Genomic DNA, 17,129 nt, shown 5'->3' with positions numbered 1-17,129 from the left:
AACTCGCGCGGGCAGAGCCCAATGGATTAGCAGTCCATCGCCTTAACCACCCCGTCCTCGATTTAAAACTGGTTTAATTATTTTGCCTGAATTTGTGATTAAAACAATCCGGTTAAAACGACGGAGGCGAGATTCGAACTCGCGTGTTTAAGGCCCAATGTATTAGCAATCCATCGCCTTAACCACTCGGCCATCCCTTCCGCGATTTAAACGAGTTAAATCATTTTGACTGCATTTGTGTTCAAAACAAAACGGATAAAACGACGGAGGCGAGATTCGAAATCGCGCGGGCAGAGCCCAATGGATTAGCAGTCCATCGCCTTAACCAATCGGCCACCCCGTCCTCGATTTAAAACTGGTTTAATTATTTTGCCTGAATTTGTGATTAAAACAATCCGGTTAAAACGACGGAGGCGAGATTCGAACTCGCGTGTTTAGGGCCTAATGTATTAGCAATCCATCGCCTTAACCACTCGGCCATCCCTTCCGCGATTTAAAGAGTTAAATCATTTTGACTGCATTTGTGTTCAAAACAAAACGGATAAAACGACGGAGGCGAGATTTGAACTCGCGCGGGCAGAGCCCAATGGATTAGCAGTCCATCGCCTTAACCACCCCGTCCTCGATTTAAAACTGGTTTAATTATTTTGCCTGAATTTGTGATTAAAACAATCCGGTTAAAACGACGGAGGCGAGATTCGAACTCGCGTGTTTAGGGCCTAATGTATTAGCAATCCATCGCCTTAACCACTCGGCCATCCCTTCCGCGATTTAAACGAGTTAAATCATTTTGACTGCATTTGTGTTCAAAACAAAACGGATAAAACGACGGAGGCGAGATTCGAACTCGCGCGGGCAGAGCCCAATGGATTAGCAGTCCATCGCCTTAACCACCCCGTCCTCGATTTAAAACTGGTTTAATTATTTTGCCTGAATTTGTGATTAAAACAATCCGGTTAAAACGACGGAGGCGAGATTCGAACTCGCGTGTTTAAGGCCCAATGTATTAGCAATCCATCGCCTTAACCACTCGGCCATCCCTTCCGCGATTTAAACGAGTTAAATCATTTTGACTGCATTTGTGTTCAAAACAAAACGGATAAAACGACGGAGGCGAGATTCGAACTCGCGCGGGCAGAGCCCAATGGATTAGCAGTCCATCGCTTTAAACACTACGTCCTCGATTTAAAACGGGTTTAATTATTTTGCCTGAATTTGTGATTAAAACAATCCGGTTAAAACGACGGATGCGAGATTCGAACTCGCGTGTTTAGGGCCTAATGTATTAGCAATCCATAGCCTTAACCACTCGGCCATCCCTTCCGCGATTAAACCGAGTTTTATCATTTTGACTGCATTGGTGTTCAAAACAAAACGGATAAAACGACGGAGGCGAGATTCGAACTCGCGCGGGCAAAGCCCAATGGATTAGCAGTCCATCGCCGTAACCACTCGGCCACCCCGTCCGCGATATAAAACTGGTTTAAATATTTTGCCTGAATTTGTGATTAAAACAATCCGGTTAAAACGACGGAGGCGAGATTCGAACTCGCGTGTTTAGGACCCAATGTATTAGCAATCCATCGCCTTAACCATTCGGCCATCCCTTCCGCGATTAAACCGAGTTTAATCATTTTGACTGCATTGGTGTTCAAAACAAAACGGATAAAACGACGGAGGCGAGATTCGAACTCGCGCGGGCAGAGCCCAATGGATTAGCAGTCCATCGCCTTAACCACCCCGTCCTCGATTTAAAACTGGTTTAATTATTTTGCCTGAATTTGTGATTAAAACAATCCGGTTAAAACGACGGAGGCGAGATTCGAACTCGCGTGTTTAAGGCCCAATGTATTAGCAATCCATCGCCTTAACCACTCGGCCATCCCTTCCGCGATTTAAACGAGTTAAATCATTTTGACTGCATTTGTGTTCAAAACAAAACGGATAAAACGACGGAGGCGAGATTCGAAATCGCGCGGGCAGAGCCCAATGGATTAGCAGTCCATCGCCTTAACCAATCGGCCACCCCGTCCTCGATTTAAAACTGGTTTAATTATTTTGCCTGAATTTGTGATTAAAACAATCCGGTTAAAACGACGGAGGCGAGATTCGAACTCGCGTGTTTAGGGCCTAATGTATTAGCAATCCATCGCCTTAACCACTCGGCCATCCCTTCCGCGATTTAAAGAGTTAAATCATTTTGACTGCATTTGTGTTCAAAACAAAACGGATAAAACGACGGAGGCGAGATTTGAACTCGCGCGGGCAGAGCCCAATGGATTAGCAGTCCATCGCCTTAACCACCCCGTCCTCGATTTAAAACTGGTTTAATTATTTTGCCTGAATTTGTGATTAAAACAATCCGGTTAAAACGACGGAGGCGAGATTCGAACTCGCGTGTTTAGGGCCTAATGTATTAGCAATCCATCGCCTTAACCACTCGGCCATCCCTTCCGCGATTTAAAGAGTTAAATCATTTTGACTGCATTTGTGTTCAAAACAAAACGGATAAAACGACGGAGGCGAGATTTGAACTCGCGCGGGCAGAGCCCAATGGATTAGCAGTCCATCGCCTTAACCACCCCGTCCTCGATTTAAAACGGGTTTAATTATTTTGCCTGAATTTGTGATTAAAACAATCCGGTTAAAACGACGGATGCGAGATTCGAACTCGCGTGTTTAGGGCCTAATGTATTAGCAATCCATAGCCTTAACCACTCGGCCATCCCTTCCGCGATTAAACCGAGTTTTATCATTTTGACTGCATTGGTGTTCAAAACAAAACGGATAAAACGACGGAGGCGAGATTCGAACTCGCGCGGGCAAAGCCCAATGGATTAGCAGTCCATCGCCGTAACCACTCGGCCACCCCGTCCGCGATCTAAAACTGGTTTAAATATTTTGCCTGAATTTGTGATTAAAACAATCCGGTTAAAACGACGGAGGCGAGATTCGAACTCGCGTGTTTAGGACCCAATGTATTAGCAATCCATCGCCTTAACCATTCGGCCATCCCTTCCGCGATTAAACCGAGTTTAATCATTTTGACTGCATTGGTGTTCAAAACAAAACGGATAAAACGACGGAGGCGAGATTCGAACTCGCGCGGGCAGAGCCCAATGGATTAGCAGTCCATCGCCTTAACCACCCCGTCCTCGATTTAAAACTGGTTTAATTATTTTGCCTGAATTTGTGATTAAAACAATCCGGTTAAAACGACGGAGGCGAGATTCGAACTCGCGTGTTTAAGGCCCAATGTATTAGCAATCCATCGCCTTAACCACTCGGCCATCCCTTCCGCGATTTAAACGAGTTAAATCATTTTGACTGCATTTGTGTTCAAAACAAAACGGATAAAACGACGGAGGCGAGATTCGAAATCGCGCGGGCAGAGCCCAATGGATTAGCAGTCCATCGCCTTAACCAATCGGCCACCCCGTCCTCGATTTAAAACTGGTTTAATTATTTTGCCTGAATTTGTGATTAAAACAATCCGGTTAAAACGACGGAGGCGAGATTCGAACTCGCGTGTTTAGGGCCTAATGTATTAGCAATCCATCGCCTTAACCACTCGGCCATCCCTTCCGCGATTTAAAGAGTTAAATCATTTTGACTGCATTTGTGTTCAAAACAAAACGGATAAAACGACGGAGGCGAGATTTGAACTCGCGCGGGCAGAGCCCAATGGATTAGCAGTCCATCGCCTTAACCACCCCGTCCTCGATTTAAAACTGGTTTAATTATTTTGCCTGAATTTGTGATTAAAACAATCCGGTTAAAACGACGGAGGCGAGATTCGAACTCGCGTGTTTAAGGCCCAATGTATTAGCAATCCATCGCCTTAACCACTCGGCCATCCCTTCCGCGATTTAAACGAGTTAAATCATTTTGACTGCATTTGTGTTCAAAACAAAACGGATAAAACGACGGAGGCGAGATTCGAACTCGCGCGGGCAGAGCCCAATGGATTAGCAGTCCATCGCCTTAACCACCCCGTCCTCGATTTAAAACTGGTTTAATTATTTTGCCTGAATTTGTGATTAAAACAATCCGGTTAAAACGACGGAGGCGAGATTCGAACTCGCGTGTTTAAGGCCCAATGTATTAGCAATCCATCGCCTTAACCACTCGGCCATCCCTTCCGCGATTTAAACGAGTTAAATCATTTTGACTGCATTTGTGTTCAAAACAAAACGGATAAAACGACGGAGGCGAGATTCGAACTCGCGCGGGCAGAGCCCAATGGATTAGCAGTCCATCGCCTTAAACACTACGTCCTCGATTTAAAACGGGTTTAATTATTTTGCCTGAATTTGTGATTAAAACAATCCGGTTAAAACGACGGATGCGAGATTCGAACTCGCGTGTTTAGGGCCTAATGTATTAGCAATCCATAGCCTTAACCACTCGGCCATCCCTTCCGCGATTAAACCGAGTTTTATCATTTTGACTGCATTGGTGTTCAAAACAAAACGGATAAAACGACGGAGGCGAGATTCGAACTCGCGCGGGCAAAGCCCAATGGATTAGCAGTCCATCGCCGTAACCACTCGGCCACCCCGTCCGCGATCTAAAACTGGTTTAAATATTTTGCCTGAATTTGTGATTAAAACAATCCGGTTAAAACGACGGAGGCGAGATTCGAACTCGCGTGTTTAGGACCCAATGTATTAGCAATCCATCGCCTTAACCATTCGGCCATCCCTTCCGCGATTAAACCGAGTTTAATCATTTTGACTGCATTGGTGTTCAAAACAAAACGGATAAAACGACGGAGGCGAGATTCGAACTCGCGCGGGCAGAGCCCAATGGATTAGCAGTCCATCGCCTTAACCACCCCGTCCTCGATTTAAAACTGGTTTAATTATTTTGCCTGAATTTGTGATTAAAACAATCCGGTTAAAACGACGGAGGCGAGATTCGAACTCGCGTGTTTAAGGCCCAATGTATTAGCAATCCATCGCCTTAACCACTCGGCCATCCCTTCCGCGATTTAAACGAGTTAAATCATTTTGACTGCATTTGTGTTCAAAACAAAACGGATAAAACGACGGAGGCGAGATTCGAAATCGCGCGGGCAGAGCCCAATGGATTAGCAGTCCATCGCCTTAACCAATCGGCCACCCCGTCCTCGATTTAAAACTGGTTTAATTATTTTGCCTGAATTTGTGATTAAAACAATCCGGTTAAAACGACGGAGGCGAGATTCGAACTCGCGTGTTTAGGGCCTAATGTATTAGCAATCCATCGCCTTAACCACTCGGCCATCCCTTCCGCGATTTAAACGAGTTAAATCATTTTGACTGCATTTGTGTTCAAAACAAAACGGATAAAACGACGGAGGCGAGATTCGAAATCGCGCGGGCAGAGCCCAATGGATTAGCAGTCCATCGCCTTAACCAATCGGCCACCCCGTCCTCGATTTAAAACTGGTTTAATTATTTTGCCTGAATTTGTGATTAAAACAATCCGGTTAAAACGACGGAGGCGAGATTCGAACTCGCGTGTTTAGGGCCTAATGTATTAGCAATCCATCGCCTTAACCACTCGGCCATCCCTTCCGCGATTTAAAGAGTTAAATCATTTTGACTGCATTTGTGTTCAAAACAAAACGGATAAAACGACGGAGGCGAGATTTGAACTCGCGCGGGCAGAGCCCAATGGATTAGCAGTCCATCGCCTTAACCACCCCGTCCTCGATTTAAAACTGGTTTAATTATTTTGCCTGAATTTGTGATTAAAACAATCCGGTTAAAACGACGGAGGCGAGATTCGAACTCGCGTGTTTAAGGCCCAATGTATTAGCAATCCATCGCCTTAACCACTCGGCCATCCCTTCCGCGATTTAAACGAGTTAAATCATTTTGACTGCATTTGTGTTCAAAACAAAACGGATAAAACGACGGAGGCGAGATTCGAACTCGCGCGGGCAGAGCCCAATGGATTAGCAGTCCATCGCCTTAACCACCCCGTCCTCGATTTAAAACTGGTTTAATTATTTTGCCTGAATTTGTGATTAAAACAATCCGGTTAAAACGACGGAGGCGAGATTCGAACTCGCGTGTTTAAGGCCCAATGTATTAGCAATCCATCGCCTTAACCACTCGGCCATCCCTTCCGCGATTTAAACGAGTTAAATCATTTTGACTGCATTTGTGTTCAAAACAAAACGGATAAAACGACGGAGGCGAGATTCGAACTCGCGCGGGCAGAGCCCAATGGATTAGCAGTCCATCGCCTTAACCACCCCGTCCTCGATTTAAAACTGGTTTAATTATTTTGCCTGAATTTGTGATTAAAACAATCCGGTTAAAACGACGGAGGCGAGATTCGAACTCGCGTGTTTAAGGCCCAATGTATTAGCAATCCATCGCCTTAACCACTCGGCCATCCCTTCCGCGATTTAAACGAGTTAAATCATTTTGACTGCATTTGTGTTCAAAACAAAACGGATAAAACGACGGAGGCGAGATTCGAACTCGCGCGGGCAGAGCCCAATGGATTAGCAGTCCATCGCCTTAAACACTACGTCCTCGATTTAAAACGGGTTTAATTATTTTGCCTGAATTTGTGATTAAAACAATCCGGTTAAAACGACGGATGCGAGATTCGAACTCGCGTGTTTAGGGCCTAATGTATTAGCAATCCATAGCCTTAACCACTCGGCCATCCCTTCCGCGATTAAACCGAGTTTTATCATTTTGACTGCATTGGTGTTCAAAACAAAACGGATAAAACGACGGAGGCGAGATTCGAACTCGCGCGGGCAAAGCCCAATGGATTAGCAGTCCATCGCCGTAACCACTCGGCCACCCCGTCCGCGATCTAAAACTGGTTTAAATATTTTGCCTGAATTTGTGATTAAAACAATCCGGTTAAAACGACGGAGGCGAGATTCGAACTCGCGTGTTTAGGACCCAATGTATTAGCAATCCATCGCCTTAACCATTCGGCCATCCCTTCCGCGATTAAACCGAGTTTAATCATTTTGACTGCATTGGTGTTCAAAACAAAACGGATAAAACGACGGAGGCGAGATTCGAACTCGCGCGGGCAGAGCCCAATGGATTAGCAGTCCATCGCCTTAACCACCCCGTCCTCGATTTAAAACTGGTTTAATTATTTTGCCTGAATTTGTGATTAAAACAATCCGGTTAAAACGACGGAGGCGAGATTCGAACTCGCGTGTTTAAGGCCCAATGTATTAGCAATCCATCGCCTTAACCACTCGGCCATCCCTTCCGCGATTTAAACGAGTTAAATCATTTTGACTGCATTTGTGTTCAAAACAAAACGGATAAAACGACGGAGGCGAGATTCGAAATCGCGCGGGCAGAGCCCAATGGATTAGCAGTCCATCGCCTTAACCAATCGGCCACCCCGTCCTCGATTTAAAACTGGTTTAATTATTTTGCCTGAATTTGTGATTAAAACAATCCGGTTAAAACGACGGAGGCGAGATTCGAACTCGCGTGTTTAGGGCCTAATGTATTAGCAATCCATCGCCTTAACCACTCGGCCATCCCTTCCGCGATTTAAAGAGTTAAATCATTTTGACTGCATTTGTGTTCAAAACAAAACGGATAAAACGACGGAGGCGAGATTTGAACTCGCGCGGGCAGAGCCCAATGGATTAGCAGTCCATCGCCTTAACCACCCCGTCCTCGATTTAAAACTGGTTTAATTATTTTGCCTGAATTTGTGATTAAAACAATCCGGTTAAAACGACGGAGGCGAGATTCGAACTCGCGTGTTTAAGGCCCAATGTATTAGCAATCCATCGCCTTAACCACTCGGCCATCCCTTCCGCGATTTAAACGAGTTAAATCATTTTGACTGCATTTGTGTTCAAAACAAAACGGATAAAACGACGGAGGCGAGATTCGAACTCGCGCGGGCAGAGCCCAATGGATTAGCAGTCCATCGCCTTAACCACCCCGTCCTCGATTTAAAACTGGTTTAATTATTTTGCCTGAATTTGTGATTAAAACAATCCGGTTAAAACGACGGAGGCGAGATTCGAACTCGCGTGTTTAAGGCCCAATGTATTAGCAATCCATCGCCTTAACCACTCGGCCATCCCTTCCGCGATTTAAACGAGTTAAATCATTTTGACTGCATTTGTGTTCAAAACAAAACGGATAAAACGACGGAGGCGAGATTCGAACTCGCGCGGGCAGAGCCCAATGGATTAGCAGTCCATCGCCTTAAACACTACGTCCTCGATTTAAAACGGGTTTAATTATTTTGCCTGAATTTGTGATTAAAACAATCCGGTTAAAACGACGGATGCGAGATTCGAACTCGCGTGTTTAGGGCCTAATGTATTAGCAATCCATAGCCTTAACCACTCGGCCATCCCTTCCGCGATTAAACCGAGTTTTATCATTTTGACTGCATTGGTGTTCAAAACAAAACGGATAAAACGACGGAGGCGAGATTCGAACTCGCGCGGGCAAAGCCCAATGGATTAGCAGTCCATCGCCGTAACCACTCGGCCACCCCGTCCGCGATCTAAAACTGGTTTAAATATTTTGCCTGAATTTGTGATTAAAACAATCCGGTTAAAACGACGGAGGCGAGATTCGAACTCGCGTGTTTAGGACCCAATGTATTAGCAATCCATCGCCTTAACCATTCGGCCATCCCTTCCGCGATTAAACCGAGTTTAATCATTTTGTCTGCATTGGTGTTCAAAACAAAACGGATAAAACGACGGAGGCGAGATTCGAACTCGCGCGGGCAGAGCCCAATGGATTAGCAGTCCATCGCCTTAACCACCCCGTCCTCGATTTAAAACTGGTTTAATTATTTTGCCTGAATTTGTGATTAAAACAATCCGGTTAAAACGACGGAGGCGAGATTCGAACTCGCGTGTTTAAGGCCCAATGTATTAGCAATCCATCGCCTTAACCACTCGGCCATCCCTTCCGCGAGTTCAACGAGCTAAATCATTTTGACTGCATTTGTGTTCAAAACAAAACGGATAAAACGACGGAGGCGAGATTCGAACTCGCGCGGGCAGAGCCCAATGGATTAGCAGTCCATCGCCTTAACCACTCGGCCACCCCGTCCCCGATTTAGAACTGGTTTAAATATTTTGACTGAATTTGTGATTAGAACAATCCGGTTAAAACGACGAAGGCGAGATTCGAACTCGCGTGTTTAGGGCCCAATGTAATAGCAATCCATCGCCTTAACCATTCGGCCATCCCTTCCGCGATTAGACCGAGTTTAATCATTTTGACTGAATTGGTGTTCAAAACAAAACGGATAAAACGACGGAGGCGAGATTCGAACTCGCGCGGGCAGAGCCCAATGGATTAGCGGTCCATCGCCGTAACCACTCGGCCACCCCGTCCTCGATTTAAAACTGGTTTAAATATTTTCCCTGAATTTGTGATTAAAACAATCCGGTTAAAACGACGGAGGCGAGATTCGAACTCGCGTGTTTAGGGCCCAATGTATTAGCAATCCATCGCCTTAACCATTCGGCCATCCCTTCCGCGATTAAACCGAGTTTAATCATTTTGCCTGCATTGGTGTTCAAAACAAAACGGATAAAACGACGGAGGCGAGATTCGAACTCGCGCGGGCAGAGCCCAATGGATTAGCAGTCCACCGCCTTAACCACCCCGTCCTCGATTTAAAATTGGTTTAATTATTTTGCCTGAATTTGTGATTAAAACAATCCGGTTAAAACGACGGAGGCGAGATTCGAACTCGCGTGTTTAGGGCCCAATGTATTAGCAATCCATCGCCTTAAATTCTGGGCCATCCCTTCCGCGATATAAACGAGTTAAATCATTTTGACTGCATTTGTGTTCAAAATAAAACGGATAAAACGACGGAGGCGAGATTCGAACTCGCGCGGGCAGAGCCCAATGGATTAGCAGTCCATCGCCTTAACCACCCCGTCCTCGATTTAAAATTGGTTTAATTATTTTGCCTGAATTTGTGATTAAAACAATCCGGTTAAAACGACGGAGGCGAGATTCGAACTCGCGTGTTTAGGGCCCAATGTATTAGCAATCCATCGCCTTAAATACTCGGCCATTCCTTCCGCGATTTAAACGAGTTAAATCATTTTGACTGCATTTGTGTTCAAAACAAAACGGATAAAACGACGGAGGCGAGATTCGAACTCGCGCGGGCAGAGCCCAATGGATTAGCAGTCCATCGCCTTAACCACCCCGTCCTCGATTTAAAACTGGTTTAATTATTTTGCCTGAATTTGTGATTAAAACAATCCGGTTAAAACGACGGAGGCGAGATTCGAACTCGCGTGTTTAAGGCCCAATGTATTAGCAATCCATCGCCTTAACCACTCGGCCATCCGTTCCGCGATTTAAGCGAGTTAAATCATTTTGACTGCATTTGTGTTCAAAACAAAACGGATAAAACGACGGAGGCGAGATTCGAACTCGCGCGGGCAGAGCCCAATGGATTAGCAGTCCATCGCCTTAACCACCCCGTCCTCGATTTAAAACTGGTTTAATTATTTTGCCTGAATTTGTGATTAAAACAATCCGGTTAAAACGACGGAGGCGAGATTCGAACTCGCGTGTTTAAGGCCCAATGTATTAGCAATCCATCGCCTTAACCACTCGGCCATCCCTTCCGCGATTTAAACGAGTTAAATCATTTTGACTGCATTTGTGTTCAAAACAAAACGGATAAAACGACGGAGGCGAGATTCGAACTCGCGCGGGCAGAGCCCAATGGATTAGCAGTCCATCGCCTTAAACACTACGTCCTCGATTTAAAACGGGTTTAATTATTTTGCCTGAATTTGTGATTAAAACAATCCGGTTAAAACGACGGATGCGAGATTCCAACTCGCGTGTTTAGGGCCTAATGTATTAGCAATCCATAGCCTTAACCACTCGGCCATCCCTTCCGCGATTAAACCGAGTTTTATCATTTTGACTGCATTGGTGTTCAAAACAAAACGGATAAAACGACGGAGGCGAGATTCGAACTCGCGCGGGCAAAGCCCAATGGATTAGCAGTCCATCGCCGTAACCACTCGGCCACCCCGTCCGCGATCTAAAACTGGTTTAAATATTTTGCCTGAATTTGTGATTAAAACAATCCGGTTAAAACGACGGAGGCGAGATTCGAACTCGCGTGTTTAGGACCCAATGTATTAGCAATCCATCGCCTTAACCATTCGGCCATCCCTTCCGCGATTAAACCGAGTTTAATCATTTTGTCTGCATTGGTGTTCAAAACAAAACGGATAAAACGACGGAGGCGAGATTCGAACTCGCGCGGGCAGAGCCCAATGGATTAGCAGTCCATCGCCTTAACCACCCCGTCCTCGATTTAAAACTGGTTTAATTATTTTGCCTGAATTTGTGATTAAATCAATCCGGTTAAAACGACGGAGGCGAGATTCGAACTCGCGTGTTTAAGGCCCAATGTATTAGCAATCCATCGCCTTAACCACTCGGCCATCCCTTCCGCGAGTTCAACGAGCTAAATCATTTTGACTGCATTTGTGTTCAAAACAAAACGGATAAAACGACGGAGGCGAGATTCGAACTCGCGCGGGCAGAGCCCAATGGATTAGCAGTCCATCGCCTTAACCACTCGGCCACCCCGTCCCCGATTTAGAACTGGTTTAAATATTTTGACTGAATTTGTGATTAGAACAATCCGGTTAAAACGACGAAGGCGAGATTCGAACTCGCGTGTTTAGGGCCCAATGTAATAGCAATCCATCGCCTTAACCATTCGGCCATCCCTTCCGCGATTAGACCGAGTTTAATCATTTTGACTGCATTGGTGTTCAAAACAAAACGGATAAAACGACGGAGGCGAGATTCGAACTCGCGCGGGCAGAGCCCAATGGATTAGCGGTCCATCGCCGTAACCACTCGGCCACCCCGTCCTCGATTTAAAACTGGTTTAAATATTTTCCCTGAATTTGTGATTAAAACAATCCGGTTAAAACGACGGAGGCGAGATTCGAACTCGCGTGTTTAGGGCCCAATGTATTAGCAATCCATCGCCTTAACCATTCGGCCATCCCTTCCGCGATTAAACCGAGTTTAATCATTTTGCCTGCATTGGTGTTCAAAACAAAACGGATAAAACGACGGAGGCGAGATTCGAACTCGCGCGGGCAGAGCCCAATGGATTAGCAGTCCACCGCCTTAACCACCCCGTCCTCGATTTAAAATTGGTTTAATTATTTTGCCTGAATTTGTGATTAAAACAATCCGGTTAAAACGACGGAGGCGAGATTCGAACTCGCGTGTTTAGGGCCCAATGTATTAGCAATCCATCGCCTTAAATTCTGGGCCATCCCTTCCGCGATATAAACGAGTTAAATCATTTTGACTGCATTTGTGTTCAAAATAAAACGGATAAAACGACGGAGGCGAGATTCGAACTCGCGCGGGCAGAGCCCAATGGATTAGCAGTCCATCGCCTTAACCACCCCGTCCTCGATTTAAAATTGGTTTAATTATTTTGCCTGAATTTGTGATTAAAACAATCCGGTTAAAACGACGGAGGCGAGATTCGAACTCGCGTGTTTAGGGCCCAATGTATTAGCAATCCATCGCCTTAAATACTCGGCCATTCCTTCCGCGATTTAAACGAGTTAAATCATTTTGACTGCATTTGTGTTCAAAACAAAACGGATAAAACGACGGAGGCGAGATTCGAACTCGCGCGGGCAGAGCCCAATGGATTAGCAGTCCATCGCCTTAACCACCCCGTCCTCGATTTAAAACTGGTTTAATTATTTTGCCTGAATTTGTGATTAAAACAATCCGGTTAAAACGACGGAGGCGAGATTCGAACTCGCGTGTTTAAGGCCCAATGTATTAGCAATCCATCGCCTTAACCACTCGGCCATCCGTTCCGCGATTTAAGCGAGTTAAATCATTTTGACTGCATTTGTGTTCAAAACAAAACGGATAAAACGACGGAGGCGAGATTCGAACTCGCGCGGGCAGAGCCCAATGGATTAGCAGTCCATCGCCTTAAACACTACGTCCTCGATTTAAAACGGGTTTAATTATTTTGCCTGAATTTGTGATTAAAACAATCCGGTTAAAACGACGGATGCGAGATTCGAACTCGCGTGTTTAGGACCCAATGTATTAGCAATCCATCGCCTTAACCATTCGGCCATCCCTTCCGCGATTAAACCGAGTTTTATCATTTTGACTGCATTGGTGTTCAAAAAAAAACGGATAAAACGACGGAGGCGAGATTCGAACTCGCGCGGGCAAAGCCCAATGGATTAGCAGTCCATCGCCGTAACCACTCGGCCACCCCGTCCGCGATCTAAAACTGGTTTAAATATTTTGCCTGAATTTGTGATTAAAACAATCCGGTTAAAACGACGGAGGCGAGATTCGAACTCGCGTGTTTAGGACCCAATGTATTAGCAATCCATCGCCTTAACCATTCGGCCATCCCTTCCGCGATTAAACCGAGTTTTATCATTTTGACTGCATTGGTGTTCAAAACAAAACGGATAAAACGACGGAGGCGAGATTCGAACTCGCGCGGGCAGAGCCCAATGGATTAGCAGTCCATCGCCTTAACCACCCCGTCCTCGATTTAAAACTGGTTTAATTATTTTGCCTGAATTTGTGATTAAAACAATCCGCTTAAAACGACGGAGGCGAGATTCGAACTCGCGTGTTTAAGGCCCAATGTATTAGCAATCCATCGCCTTAACCACTCGGCCATCCCTTCCGCGATTTAAGCGAGTTAAATCATTTTGACTGCATTTGTGTTCAAAACAAAACGGATAAAACGACGGAGGGGAGATTCGAACTCGCGCGGGCAGAGCCCAATGGATTAGTAGTCCATCGCCTTAAACACCCCGTCCTCGATTTAAAACGGGTTTAATTATTTTGCCTGAATTTGTGATTAAAACAATCCGGTTAAAACGACGGAAGCGAGATTCGAATTCGCGTGTTTAGGGCATAATGTATTAGCAATCCATCGCCTTAACCACTCGGCCATCCCTTCCGCGATTTCAACGAGCTAAATCATTTTGACTGCATTTGTGTTCAAAACAAAACGGATAAAACGACGGAGGCGAGATTCGAACTCGCGCGGGCAGAGCCCAATGGATTAGCAGTCCATCGCCTTAACCACTCGGCCACCCCGTCCCCGATTTAGAACTGGTTTAAATATTTTGACTGAATTTGTGATTAGAACAATCCGGTTAAAACGACGAAGGCGAGATTCGAACTCGCGTGTTTAGGGCCCAATGTAATAGCAATCCATCGCCTTAACCATTCGGCCATCCCTTCCGCGATTAAACCGAGTTTAATCATTTTGACTGCATTGGTGTTCAAAACAAAACGGATAAAACGACGGAGGCGAGATTCGAACTCGCGCGGGCAGAGCCCAATGGATTAGCGGTCCATCGCCGTAACCACTCGGCCACCCCGTCCTCGATTTAAAACTGGTTTAAATATTTTCCCTGAATTTGTGATTAAAACAATCCGTTTAAAACGACGGAGGCGAGATTCGAACTCGCGTGTTTAGGGCCCAATGTATTAGCAATCCATCGCCTTAACCATTCGGCCATCCCTTCCGCGATTAAACCGAGTTTAATCATTTTGCCTGCATTGGTGTTCAAAACAAAACGGATAAAACGACGGAGGCGAGATTCGAACTCGCGCGGGCAGAGCCCAATGGATTAGCAGTCCACCGCCTTAACCACCCCGTCCTCGATTTAAAATTGGTTTAATTATTTTGCCTGAATTTGTGATTAAAACAATCCGGTTAAAACGACGGAGGCGAGATTCGAACTCGCGTGTTTAGGGCCCAATGTATTAGCAATCCATCGCCTTAACCATTCGGCCATCCCTTCCGCGATTAAACCGAGTTTAATCATTTTGACTGCATTGGTGTTCAAAACAAAACGGATAAAACGACGGAGGCGAGATTCGAACTCGCGCGGGCAGAGCCCAATGGATTAGCAGTCCATCGCCTTAACCACCCCGTCCTCGATTTAAAACTGGTTTAATTATTTTGCCTGAATTTGTGATTAAAACAATCCGGTTAAAACGACGGAGGCGAGATTCGAACTCGCGTGTTTAAGGCCCAATGTATTAGCAATCCATCGCCTTAACCACTCGGCCATCCCTTCCGCGATTTAAGCGAGTTAAATCATTTTGACTGCATTTGTGTTCAAAACAAAACGGATAAAACGACGGAGGCGAGATTCGAACTCGCGCGGGCAGAGCCCAATGGATTAGTAGTCCATCGCCTTAAACACCCCGTCCTCGATTTAAAACGGGTTTAATTATTTTGCCTGAATTTGTGATTAAAACAATCCGGTTAAAACGACGGAAGCGAGATTCGAACTCGCGTGTTTAGGGCCTAATGTATTAGCAATCCATAGCCTTAACCACTCGGCCATCCCTTCCGCGATTAAACCGAGTTTTATCATTTTGACTGCATTGGTGTTCAAAACAAAACGGATAAAACGACGGAGGCGAGATTCGAACTCGCGCGGGCAAAGCCCAATGGATTAGCAGTCCATCGCCGTAACCACTCGGCCACCCCGTCCGCGATCTAAAACTGGTTTAAATATTTTGCCTGAATTTGTGATTAAAACAATCCGGTTAAAACGACGGAGGCGAGATTCGAACTCGCGTGTTTAGGACCCAATGTATTAGCAATCCATCGCCTTAACCATTCGGCCATCCCTTCCGCAATTAAACCGAGTTTAATCATTTTGACTGCATTGGTGTTCAAAACAAAACGGATAAAACGACGGAGGCGAGATTCGAACTCGCGCGGGCAGAGCCCAATGGATTAGCAGTCCATCGCCTTAACCACCCCGTCCTCAATTTAAAACTGGTTTAATTATTTTGCCTGAATTTGTGATTAAAACAATCCGGTTAAAACGACGGAGGCGAGATTCGAACTCGCGTGTTTAAGGCCCAATGTATTAGCAATCCATCGCCTTAACCACTCGGCCATCCCTTCCGCGATTTAAGCGAGTTAAATCATTTTGACTGCATTTGTGTTCAAACCAAAACGGATAAAACGACGGAGGCGAGATTCGAACTCGCGCGGGCAGAGCCCAATGGATTAGTAGTCCATCGCCTTAAACACCCCGTCCTCGATTTAAAACGGGTTTAATTATTTTGCCTGAATTTGTGATTAAAACAATCCGGTTAAAACGACGGAAGCGAGATTCGAACTCGCGTGTTTAGGGCATAATGTATTAGCAATCCATCGCCTTAACCACTCGGCCATCCCTTCCGCGATTTCAACGAGCTAAATCATTTTGACTGCATTTGTGTTCAAAACAAAACGGATAAAACGACGGAGGCGAGATTCGAACTCGCGCGGGCAGAGCCCAATGGATTAGCAGTCCATCGCCTTAACCACTCGGCCACCCCGTCCCCGATTTAGAACTGGTTTAAATATTTTGACTGAATTTGTGATTAGAACAATCCGGTTAAAACGACGAAGGCGAGATTCGAACTCGCGTGTTTAGGGCCCAATGTAATAGCAATCCATCGCCTTAACCATTCGGCCATCCCTTCCGCGATTAAACCGAGTTTAATCATTTTGACTGCATTGGTGTTCAAAACAAAACGGATAAAACGACGGAGGCGAGATTCGAACTCGCGCGGGCAGAGCCCAATGGATTAGCGGTCCATCGCCGTAACCACTCGGCCACCCCGTCCTCGATTTAAAACTGGTTTAAATATTTTCCCTGAATTTGTGATTAAAACAATCCGGTTAAAACGACGGAGGCGAGATTCGAACTCGCGTGTTTAGGGCCCAATGTATTAGCAATCCATCGCCTTAACCATTCGGCCATCCCTTCCGCGATTAAACCGAGTTTAATCATTTTGCCTGCATTGGTGTTCAAAACAAAACGGATAAAACGACGGAGGCGAGATTCGAACTCGCGCGGGCAGAGCCCAATGGATTAGCAGTCCACCGCCTTAACCACCCCGTCCTCGATTTAAAATTGGTTTAATTATTTTGCCTGAATTTGTGATTAAAACAATCCGGTTAAAACGACGGAGGCGAGATTCGAACTCGCGTGTTTAGGGCCCAATGAATTAGCAATCCATCGCCTTAACCATTCGGCCATCCCTTCCGCGATTAAACCGAGTTTA

General features: G+C 45.6%; 22 non-coding genes across 22 annotated transcripts; all 22 read right to left on the bottom strand.

Annotated features, from left to right (window-relative positions):
- Positions 1-261: 261 nt before the first annotated feature.
- On the bottom strand, positions 262-343 carry TRNAS-GCU (transfer RNA serine (anticodon GCU)). The gene has a single exon. It is a non-coding gene; the product is annotated as a tRNA-Ser (tRNA).
- Positions 344-1,384: 1,041 nt separating this feature from the next.
- TRNAS-GCU (transfer RNA serine (anticodon GCU)) lies at positions 1,385-1,466 on the bottom strand. Its single transcript has one exon. It is a non-coding gene; the product is annotated as a tRNA-Ser (tRNA).
- A 484-nt stretch (positions 1,467-1,950) lies between these two features.
- Positions 1,951-2,032, bottom strand: TRNAS-GCU (transfer RNA serine (anticodon GCU)). Its single transcript has one exon. It is a non-coding gene; the product is annotated as a tRNA-Ser (tRNA).
- A 761-nt stretch (positions 2,033-2,793) lies between these two features.
- On the bottom strand, positions 2,794-2,875 carry TRNAS-GCU (transfer RNA serine (anticodon GCU)). The gene has a single exon. It is a non-coding gene; the product is annotated as a tRNA-Ser (tRNA).
- A 484-nt stretch (positions 2,876-3,359) lies between these two features.
- Positions 3,360-3,441, bottom strand: TRNAS-GCU (transfer RNA serine (anticodon GCU)). Its single transcript has one exon. It is a non-coding gene; the product is annotated as a tRNA-Ser (tRNA).
- Positions 3,442-4,482: 1,041 nt separating this feature from the next.
- On the bottom strand, positions 4,483-4,564 carry TRNAS-GCU (transfer RNA serine (anticodon GCU)). The gene has a single exon. It is a non-coding gene; the product is annotated as a tRNA-Ser (tRNA).
- A 484-nt stretch (positions 4,565-5,048) lies between these two features.
- On the bottom strand, positions 5,049-5,130 carry TRNAS-GCU (transfer RNA serine (anticodon GCU)). The gene has a single exon. It is a non-coding gene; the product is annotated as a tRNA-Ser (tRNA).
- A 205-nt stretch (positions 5,131-5,335) lies between these two features.
- TRNAS-GCU (transfer RNA serine (anticodon GCU)) lies at positions 5,336-5,417 on the bottom strand. The gene has a single exon. It is a non-coding gene; the product is annotated as a tRNA-Ser (tRNA).
- Positions 5,418-6,737: 1,320 nt separating this feature from the next.
- TRNAS-GCU (transfer RNA serine (anticodon GCU)) lies at positions 6,738-6,819 on the bottom strand. The gene has a single exon. It is a non-coding gene; the product is annotated as a tRNA-Ser (tRNA).
- A 484-nt stretch (positions 6,820-7,303) lies between these two features.
- Positions 7,304-7,385, bottom strand: TRNAS-GCU (transfer RNA serine (anticodon GCU)). The gene has a single exon. It is a non-coding gene; the product is annotated as a tRNA-Ser (tRNA).
- A 1,041-nt stretch (positions 7,386-8,426) lies between these two features.
- Positions 8,427-8,508, bottom strand: TRNAS-GCU (transfer RNA serine (anticodon GCU)). The gene has a single exon. It is a non-coding gene; the product is annotated as a tRNA-Ser (tRNA).
- A 484-nt stretch (positions 8,509-8,992) lies between these two features.
- On the bottom strand, positions 8,993-9,074 carry TRNAS-GCU (transfer RNA serine (anticodon GCU)). The gene has a single exon. It is a non-coding gene; the product is annotated as a tRNA-Ser (tRNA).
- Positions 9,075-9,279: 205 nt separating this feature from the next.
- Positions 9,280-9,361, bottom strand: TRNAS-GCU (transfer RNA serine (anticodon GCU)). The gene has a single exon. It is a non-coding gene; the product is annotated as a tRNA-Ser (tRNA).
- Positions 9,362-10,961: 1,600 nt separating this feature from the next.
- Positions 10,962-11,043, bottom strand: TRNAS-GCU (transfer RNA serine (anticodon GCU)). The gene has a single exon. It is a non-coding gene; the product is annotated as a tRNA-Ser (tRNA).
- Positions 11,044-11,527: 484 nt separating this feature from the next.
- Positions 11,528-11,609, bottom strand: TRNAS-GCU (transfer RNA serine (anticodon GCU)). Its single transcript has one exon. It is a non-coding gene; the product is annotated as a tRNA-Ser (tRNA).
- A 205-nt stretch (positions 11,610-11,814) lies between these two features.
- Positions 11,815-11,896, bottom strand: TRNAS-GCU (transfer RNA serine (anticodon GCU)). Its single transcript has one exon. It is a non-coding gene; the product is annotated as a tRNA-Ser (tRNA).
- A 1,321-nt stretch (positions 11,897-13,217) lies between these two features.
- Positions 13,218-13,299, bottom strand: TRNAS-GCU (transfer RNA serine (anticodon GCU)). Its single transcript has one exon. It is a non-coding gene; the product is annotated as a tRNA-Ser (tRNA).
- A 763-nt stretch (positions 13,300-14,062) lies between these two features.
- Positions 14,063-14,144, bottom strand: TRNAS-GCU (transfer RNA serine (anticodon GCU)). The gene has a single exon. It is a non-coding gene; the product is annotated as a tRNA-Ser (tRNA).
- A 205-nt stretch (positions 14,145-14,349) lies between these two features.
- TRNAS-GCU (transfer RNA serine (anticodon GCU)) lies at positions 14,350-14,431 on the bottom strand. Its single transcript has one exon. It is a non-coding gene; the product is annotated as a tRNA-Ser (tRNA).
- Positions 14,432-15,473: 1,042 nt separating this feature from the next.
- On the bottom strand, positions 15,474-15,555 carry TRNAS-GCU (transfer RNA serine (anticodon GCU)). The gene has a single exon. It is a non-coding gene; the product is annotated as a tRNA-Ser (tRNA).
- Positions 15,556-16,318: 763 nt separating this feature from the next.
- On the bottom strand, positions 16,319-16,400 carry TRNAS-GCU (transfer RNA serine (anticodon GCU)). Its single transcript has one exon. It is a non-coding gene; the product is annotated as a tRNA-Ser (tRNA).
- Positions 16,401-16,605: 205 nt separating this feature from the next.
- On the bottom strand, positions 16,606-16,687 carry TRNAS-GCU (transfer RNA serine (anticodon GCU)). Its single transcript has one exon. It is a non-coding gene; the product is annotated as a tRNA-Ser (tRNA).
- Positions 16,688-17,129: the final 442 nt, after the last annotated feature.

The sequence above is a fragment of the Phalangium opilio genome, unplaced genomic scaffold (genome assembly GCF_054372755.1).
Source record: "Phalangium opilio isolate 3A_F unplaced genomic scaffold, DU_Popi_V2 ptg001662l_1, whole genome shotgun sequence".
Lineage (NCBI taxonomy): Eukaryota > Metazoa > Arthropoda > Arachnida > Opiliones > Phalangiidae > Phalangium > Phalangium opilio.
The sequence above is the reverse complement of the archived record's forward strand: the minus strand, read 5'-3'. Positions and strand labels throughout refer to the sequence as shown.